The sequence below is a fragment of the Melopsittacus undulatus genome, chromosome Z (assembly GCF_012275295.1).
Source record: "Melopsittacus undulatus isolate bMelUnd1 chromosome Z, bMelUnd1.mat.Z, whole genome shotgun sequence".
Classification (NCBI taxonomy): Eukaryota; Metazoa; Chordata; class Aves; order Psittaciformes; family Psittaculidae; genus Melopsittacus; species Melopsittacus undulatus.
The window spans coordinates 59738784-59748644 of NC_047557.1; positions in this window are offsets into that span (position 1 = coordinate 59738784).

Consider the following 9861-nt stretch of genomic DNA (forward strand, 5'->3'; position numbering starts at 1 on the left):
TTACAATTTGAGGTAATTGTGAAATCTGGGCTGAAAAAAAATCATTTAGAACATGAGCAGAGCTATGACAAAGCCAAGTGTCATAGTAAAGTACTGTAGAAAGTTCCAGGAGTGATCCTAATGAATATGGGTGTAGAAGTGGACTGTTAGGTTTCCATAGCAGCCTGTTGTTAAGACTGTTATACTACTCTTAGAACTAACCATTCAAGTTCGCATTTTAACTGTGAAAAAAACCCAAAAACATGCACATTGATTTTTACCCACGGGTAATTATTTTGATATTAGAGATCGGCCACTACTAACCACCTGAACTTTAAAATGACACTGTTAAAAACCCTGACTGCTATATGTAGAGCTATGATTATTCTCCAATAGAAAAAAATTATTCATTGTTAAAATCTGCCCTTGGCACGAAACTTGAATAAGTGTATGGAAGCATGCATCTTTTTTCTAGGTGAGGCATCTTTCCTTTGTAATTAATTTTTCCACTGAAATAACATTTTAACAAAAAAGCAACAAAAATAAAAAGGACAATAAGGTATTTTTTAACTAGGTGAAAAAAAAATTGAAAATAACACCCATAAAAAAGTTATTAAAATAGTTTTTAGAACTATTTAAGTACTGTAATCTTACTGTATTTGTCATGTCATTCTAAAGCATGGAACTTTGCAATGACTCATTTCCAAATAAGTTTCTATCTAAAAAAACATAAAGAAAAGTAAAATAATTGATATGGAATCATATGTTTCACTTTGTGTTGTAATTCATCTGGGAAGCCTCTGCTCCCCGTTCTCAAGCTCTCTAGTTCAACATATCAAGGAAAAAAGGAAAGGAAAAAAAAAAAAGGAAAAAAAAAAGATTAATTTATTAGAAATAAAAAAAAATAAAATCATTATATTTCTCAAGAAGCATACTTTGCAACTACTTCTGTTCTTGTAATCTTGATACTTTTTTCTCTCTTTGCAGATTCTTGTTGTGTATGTAAAACTTGGGTTTACTGTCCAACTGTTATCTAGCATGTCACAATAAATATCTGAGTTGCAGAAATATTTTTTATAAAATTTTCCCTCTTATGTCTCTAAGGTAGGAAGGTCTGTTCTGGAGAAGTCAGAGGATTAGTTACTTGTTTTTTCCATATGGACATACTTGCCTTTTTTTCATTACATTCCTGGTACCTGTTTGGTTTTCCTCCATTGCAGGTGTTTATAGTGTTCAAAACCCGGACTTTTAAAGTGGGAGACTTTAAATTCTCCTAAGGAACAAGAGAGACAAAAAGCCTTAATGAATGATGTAGAGAAAGAAACTGCAAAGTTAATATTCAAATAAAATTCCATGCTCATTATTAGGAAAAAACAAATTCCATGGCTCATGAAAGTGTATCCAAATCTCTATTGTCCTGAAGAGTGTCAGTAAGACAAAAATCTGAATGTCTAGAGTGATATCTCTACAGCCCTTCAATTTGATGAGCCTGGAGGGAGTCCCAGACACAAGAAGACTGAATGGTAACAAAACTTCAGATATGATCAAACAGTTCTTTAAAAATCATGCATTCAAAATATTTTTGGTTGCAGCTTTTTTGGGTTGTGGGTTTGTTTTGTTTGGTTTTTTTTTTAGAAAAGAAATGTGGTTGTTGATTGGAAGCAAGTTTGCCAGAGGAAATATATTTAAAGCTATACTTTAGGAACACAATAATAAAAAACCCCACTAAATTCTAAGTCTTCTTCTTTAGAACACTTGTCGTTTAAAATATCTGCATTGCTAAATTACAGACTGAGACAACTTTCCACAAGGGTATTGATAAAACTGTTGTGCTGAATCTGTTCATGATATCACTACCATATCAAAACCCTACAGATCAATTCAAGTGTTAAAAAGAATAATAGAAAAAAACCCCACCACTAGACTGAGATTCTTTACAATGCCTTTCAGATGCCCTGGTGTGACCCATCCCACCTGCAACCCTCTGTGCCTACATTATGAATGCTTTCTGGCTCTCCATTAAAAAGAGCCCTGCACTAATGAGAAGGTAAGACAAGAACTCTTCAGTGTCTGAAGAGTATTTCTGTCACAGCAAAATTTATTCTTAAAACTCACAATAATGATTTATTTAGACTATCTGGACCACAGCCAAGTGAGAAAGTTTTTGTTTTTAACAGTTAATATAAACTTTGTATAAATAAATAAATAAATAAAACAGTTTTTTTCAGTTCTTGTTCCCAGACGGATTTGAAAATATGTGTCAACTCCCTCCACTAGCTGAATGTCACCTGTTACTGAGATCTCAGTTCTATTCTTCTCTCCCAGATGTTCTTTTACTGCATAAGTTTGGAAAACAGCTGCCATTAGACAGGGTAAAATATTTTCCAGATACCATATGTTTAGAACCTTTAGAAAGTTTTCAAGAATGTTATAATATGATATTTTTGACTGCTTGGCTGTTCAAAACTTCTCTGCTCCAACTCCCCCTCTGAAGCAGGCTCAGTCAGCCACAGGGTCAGACCAGGTTGCTCAGGGCTTTATCCAGCACAGGCTGGAAACCCTTCAAGGAGAGAGACAGCAGAAATAGATATTACCTAGTGCCTACCAACTCTGAACCCAACTGCCCAATCATGTATTAATTAATATGGCAAGACACCAACCCAAGCACTCTAATTTTCAGCTAGGCTATGAGGACGTTGTGGAGGAACACTGGAAGCTTTGCTGACATCCCTTGTTCTCCAGTTATGCACAAATCCAGCCATTTTATCATTGAAAGCAACAAGGTTGATCAGGCACCAACTCCTGTTCAAACCACACTGGCTGTTCCCATTACCTTTGTCTCCCTCATGTGCCCACAGTTCTTCTGAATAGGATTCGTTTCATGATTTTCTTGGGGACCAAAACCAAACTGACTAGCTCACTGTTCCCCACACCACCTTTCTTGTCCTTTTTTAAAGGTGGGTGTGACATTTGTCTTTCTTATATTGCTGATAATCTGCTCTAATATCCACAGTTGTTCAAGGATAATGGATGTTGGCGTTTGCAAGGATTCCAGTCAGCTTGCTCAGGTGTAGCCCCCATGCTTAGGTCCCACAGAACTGTATGGATTGAGTTCATGTAGAAGTGCCTGAGTCAACCCTCGTGTACTGTTGGTCTTTCTCAAACTATTTTTCCAATCACCTTGGAGGTGCTGATGAAAACTGATTTTTTTTCCTTTCAATTAGATGCCTGTTTTCAAGAGAACAACAGCATGAGGCTTTTCTGACATAAAAATCCCTGTTAAATAACATCTATAGTACAAGAAGTCTGTGTTTTATGTAGAGACACGATACACATTCACAATACATGCACATACAACCCCACACTCCACAAGCATGCGCATAAAAGAGAGAACTTCACACTGGGAAACATGCTAATTTTCTGATAAAAATGTTGAAAAAGAAATCCTTATAAGTTTCTCAAAACATACCAATATTTTTGTTATTACTTATCATCATAAAGATATTAATCTTTTTCGTACTAGAACTTCTCTTTTTTATATTTGACATGCTTTGGGTATTTTGTTTTTTAGAAATTGTTCCAATCTTGAAAGCCTGTGGGAAAAAAGAAAATGAAATAAAACAACTGACTGCAATATAGGGTGTATTCTGAAGACAAAACAAGCCCGGGTTTTAATTTAAATATCTGCAGTTACAATGCATTCTTTAACTAAATCCATATGCATCAGTAAAAACACAAAAGATATCACAGTGAATCATATGAAAAAATTACAGTGTGCAAATGACATTATACAACAGTGTGATTGCTATGCACACAGTTAATTTATATATAAGTGCCTGGTTTGAATAGCAGGGGAAGAAAAGTATTCTGTTGTAAACTTAAATTAAAACATTTTAAACCATTTGCAGTTGCATGTGCTGAAGGTGGAAATGTTTGCAGACTGTGTTATGCATTTAGTAAGAAATGCTACTAATGGTTGGCATGGTGACACAGTAAGAAAGCCAGAGGGCTCACTTGTAAATCACTGTGAACTCCAGAGACAGTGCTTTGATTCCTAGAGCTATCAGTCAAACTGAGAATCACAGCCATGGCAATTAGCAGCGTGTTTCCAAAGCTCATCACAGAAAGCAGTCTCATTTCTTCGAGTATTTGCCTTCCTGCAACCATGCTGTAGTGCAGGAAGAGATTGTACAACATGATCAACAGATTGTCAGTCAACAAGCATCCACTGTAGGGAATTTCAAATAGGATTGCAATCTCATTATTAGGCCTTGACAAGTGACTTGATCCAATTTCCTTACAAGGGTTAGAAAAAGACACAGAAAAGCAGGAAAACTGTAGGGGAGTTATGATGATGCTGGTGCAGGAAATTTGACAACAGAAATGTAGAGTTGTGGGTTTTCATCCTTTATCCTCTAATGCATAACATAACTTGGTGCAACATTCCGGTATATGCAGTACTTTTACAGTGCCTCTGGGAATCAGTTACGTGCAAGAAATCAAGGCATGTGCTGGTAGAAACTGGCAATTGCTTGTGTCCAGGAAAGACAAGCTGGTTCAACAGCTGAACTAGGAGGAAAACGGAAAATGGAAGGTAGCATCCTGCACCCAGAGAACTGGGTGAAGATGAAGGATGAGGTGAAAAGGATGGGAAGGGAATTATCAAAGTTATTTCCTGTGTTCTGTCCATCCTTAGAGCCCTACAGTGGCCATAGTTACCCAGGCTGAGTAATTAAGTTCCAAACAGGAATTCTAGCCAGAGGTACAGCTAAGCTGGGAAATCTTGAGTTCTTTTTTTTCTTTTTTTTTTCCACAGGGAAAACCCCAAGGTTCAGCTGGAGGTGAACAGTCATTCAGGTGCTCCAGAAACCTGACTTATCTGTTCTATGTTAATCTTGCGGGATCTGAGCTGAGGGGGAATGTATCTTCTGCAGAATATTCCCTGGACTTTTCAACTTCAGCAGGCCTGAAAAAGCAGACGCAAAATGCACTGCTTTTGCGTGGAGAACAGGAAAAGTGAGATATATTTCTGCATAGATTTCATCAAAAAATCCGTGAGAAGCCCAAGCTTTCATTAACAGGACAACCCTCAATGCAACTGCCATACAATGAGAAAAGGTTTGAATTTCTATGCTGTTTTCGTATGAGCTAGCATGTGGAGATTAATTAATTAGTAGAAGCATCAGACAGTTTTAACTGGGCCCTGGACATATTAAACTGAGTTAAAATTCCTTTAGTTCTATAAAAACCTAAAGATAGACAGCCAAATCTCATTGTCTCAGCTGAAAACTTGGGAGAGGAAGCTCAGGATAAGCAAATCATTCCTTGGATCTCCTTCAGAGTGTCTTGCTGTTAGAATTTCAACTTGTGGTCCTGTGGAACAAGAGTGGACATGGAATTTCCTGATTGATGTTCACCTTGGAGACAAAGAGAAAACTTTTCCCAATTCTGTCTGTTTATTTTGTTTGCATTCAACCTTGCTAACCACAACCCCCCAAAACTTTTTATCAGGAGAATGGGAAAAAAAGGGGCTCCATAATTTTTTTTACTGTATCTTTAAGCTAAGCATTTTCTACACTACTACACAGGAAAAAAAAGTGATTGACCCCATACTGTCTTCTTTGTACATGATTACACTAGGACTGGGCAGGAGTATTAGTTCTGAGTGACCATGTATCTTACCATGATACAGGTTTAGAACAGATTCACACATGTGTGAGCTATTTTTTTATATGGAGCAATATAACACAAGAAGTAGCGACTTAAAGAAAACAAAATATGCATCCCGACTATTGGATATGTTTCTTCTAAAAGACCTGGCATTTATTATTAGGAGAATAAATGGGTAACTATTTGCATTTCTACAATAAGTATGATCCGTGGTTGTAGGAGATACCAGCAGGATCATTGTAGTGGGGAAAGTAATAGCATTTTGACTATAAGGGAAAAAGAAATATTAGTAGAATAAGAATTAACAGAAAAGATTAAAAGAAAAGAATGTATATGGGAGATACACCAATGAAGAAATCATGTAAAAATCCTCTCAGAAAGACACTGAATCAAATAACCTTGAAAGCATGAAACTAAAATTATCATTATACAAGCTAAAGGGGAAAAAAATATGCAGAAGAGATAAAAGAGGACTTGTAAAAACAAAATTAAATAATAAAATGATTCAATTATAACTAAAAATAGATTGAAAATGTATTCAACTAAAATATTTTTACAAACCAAGAGAAAATTAACATGGTACTTCCTGAATTCCAAAGGAAGCAACATAAAATATGTGAAGAAATAATGAATGCAGGATTTATTCTGCATGCAATAAAACTAGCATGCACAGAACTTACACCAAGAGCAAAATGGTTGACTTGAAAGTATAAACGAGTGAAATTACTGAAGATGTACAAAAATTCCAAGCATACATTTAACATGTACACCTATTTTATATGCATCAAGAACATCTTGTTCAGTTTCATTTGTATAGGTAAAAGTAGATAAAGAGAAGAAATGAAATGGAAGCAAAGAACATGTAATTTCAAAATCAACGGCATCATATTCAAGGTTACATATGCAGGAGCAAGATCTACATATGCAGGAGCAAGATCTACCAAATAGTTTTTATAGGTAAAAGTAAGGTCCTTATTTGTTTTATAAGCAGGCAGGATGCCTGATTTGCTATACGAGTCAATTCTTGTCCATGCAATCTGACTATAAGTGCTGGGAAGCTAGGGCAAAATCTGCTAACAGTACTGTGGAATGACTTGTACCATCCAAATCTCTTTGCTGTCCAGGAGACAAATACACTGTTGTTACAGATTGATTGCAAAAGCTTCATAAGAAGAATTTACAACAGGGAAAGAAAGCCTTTGGTTCAAAACCTGCTGCAAGTGAAGGTGATGCAAAATTCTTCTAATTATTTGCAATTATTTAGAATATAATAGAATTGCCATGTACTGAGTTGGGTACCTTACCATTCCTATCAGCCTTATAAATTCAAAATTAGGGAGATTAGTGTTTAAGTGTTGTTTTACAAACAATCTTTTAACAGCAGTTATGGCATAAACTGTCATTGCTTCTTCCTGCTAGCTCATTGATCACTACAATAACTCACACTTTGTGCTCACACAAGAGTTTTGAAGTGGTATAATAAGTTTTTTCAATATTCAATTCAAACTATACTGACTCTGGGGGAATAATAGACAGAGGAGAGCTGTGACCTCTTAAACCTGTTTACACCATACATAGAAACCAACCATAGACTCAGAAAGAACCCACGAAATGCACAAACCCCGATTTTTTGCTTTGCTTCCCATTCTTTACATCTCACCAGTCATTGCACCATGACCCACTATTTGTAGGAACTAAGTAAAATAATTGTTCTGTCCTTTAGATGGAGCAAACTAAAAAATTCTGAAGCTCTCCCTTTTTTTTTATTATTTTATATTGTTCAAGGACGTATGCAACTAATTGGTACTGCTGAATGGGTAACTGTTACAGCTGAATGTTGTAGTATAAATACAGAAAGATGACAACAAGGAAGAGTCCAGTGGAAAAAGTCAGTGACACTTTAAACCACTAATGATACTGTCAGTCACAGTATCAGTCTACAACCCCATTTAATATGCAGTGAGGTAGAGGAGACCACATTAATCGGAAGACTGTGGGTATGTGCAGATTATGAGTGTAGATAGTAAAAATGAAAACATTAACTGTGAAAGCTCTGCAGGAAAGACCATGGTAATTGTAAGAAGAAAAAGGGAGTACAACAAGATGCAGAGATGAACAAGTAAGAAGGAAAGTTTTTTCTCTCTGCCTTTGAAATAGAAAATGCTATGCATTTTCCAGCTGAAATGCACTTGTAAAAATTATATTTTCTTCTTTTATTTTGCATATTATGAATTCTGTCAGAATACAAAGTTCCTGGATCATACCATGACTTTAATATTACAGTGACATCATCTGTTTAATACATCAAATAGGTATCATCTCTTCATTCTTTTTAAAGTCTTCTTTTTTTGTATGTACTACTGCGGCTAATGTCTTCTAGAAAAGAGCTGCTGACTTTGGATGACTCTGTAATAAAGGAGGAGAGCATATCCTTAAAAATATGTAGTTTACTCTTCCAGAAATGTAATGGAAGATAATTTTAAGGGCTTTTTTTTCCTGGTAGTTTTTATAAATAGATGATTTTGGAGCTAGATCAGGCTCTAAGAATTGTATCGCACGTGCAGTTGTATCCACTGTTTAACAGTGGGGAAACCAAGCAAGGTGATGCATGAAGGCAAACCTGTTGACGAATAGAAGACAAGTTTTCTATCAGAAGTAGAGAAAAGGACCACAAAATAAGGGTTTAGGTGATTAATGAATCTTTATGTATGGTGGAAATGAATGGATCACCCAGCAATATACTACCATGCTAGAAAAATGTCCTTATGTCATTAGGACCCCTTGCTTGTAAGCAAAGACATTAAGAGGCTTTTGATATCTAGCAAGCATTCAAGCCTCTATCATGGGAATTTGGCGCATGTATTGCTACCACATTAGCTGGCTTGAAGATACCTGTTTGCCTCAGAGCTCAAGCTGCATATACTCTAGTTTTTTGGGTCAAATGTACCACCTGAAAAATTGTAGATGACATAAGGAGTTTAAGTGAACACTGAACTCCTTCACTGAGTGCATAATTTGCTTGCTTAACATGCTCATCACTTGACTGCAAGGTGTGGTGCACTCAGGCATAGCAGGAAAACCAGAAGCAGAGACAGATTACTATGCCATTGGACCTTTTATAGAACCTCTGTGAGGCAGATGGAGATCCTGCCTCCAGCCACCTCTGTTTCTCTTGGCACCTCAATGGTTAGCAGGCAGCAAGGATCTGAGGTGGAGTAACAGTTGAGAATATCGGCTGTGCCTTCTGAGCTAGAAAGCACATCTGAGCAAGAGCACAACTGCTGCATCTCTATCACACTGGTGACTCCATTGTCCTTGACCCAATAAAACAAATGCTCCAGGGACAGAGTTTCTCTGCCATCCCCATAATAATGCCTAAAAAAAATAACTAAAACTGTATGAAAGAAATTTTGCAAGGCCTGGATTCTACTGGTTCTTGGAGCCAATATTTTGTTACATTAAACCAGTACATTTCTGGTAGAGGTTCATCTGAAGAAAGGCTTCTGCTGTTTTCAAGAGATTACTTTATCCTCTGTTTCTGTCATGGTTTAACTCCAGCTGGCACCTAAGCCCCACACAGCTGTTCTCCCACCTTCCCCCAAGGGAGAGAATAGGAAGGTAAAAGTGAGAAAACTCATGGATTGAGATAAAGACAGCTTAATGGGTAAAGCAAGAGCTGCATACACAAGTAAAGCACAACAAGGAATTAGTTCACCACTTTCCAATGATCAGACAGGTGCTCAACCATGTCCAGGAAAGCAGGGCTCCATCACATGTAACAATAACTTGGAAATACAAAATGCCATAACTCTGAATGTCCCCTTCCCTTCCTTCTTCTCCCCCAGCTTTATATACTGAGCATGATACCGTATGGTATGGGATATCCCTTGTGTCAGTTGGAGTGAGCTGTCCTGGCTGTGTCACCTCCCAGCCTCTTGTGTCTCACAAGCCTGCTCACTGATGGGATGAGAGGCAAAAAACACCTTGGCTGTGTGTCAGCACTGCTCAGCAATTGCAAAAACATCCCTGAATTATAAACACTGTTTCCAGCACAAATCCGAAACATAACCCAATACCAGCTACTATGAAGTATATTAACTCTACCCCAGCCAAAATCAGCACACTCTTTTATTTCCCTCTTGTAGACCCTGTCTGTAATGATGTCCTTCAATGGAAGAGTGGGAGAAATTTAATTCAGTCCTATTCCAGGGG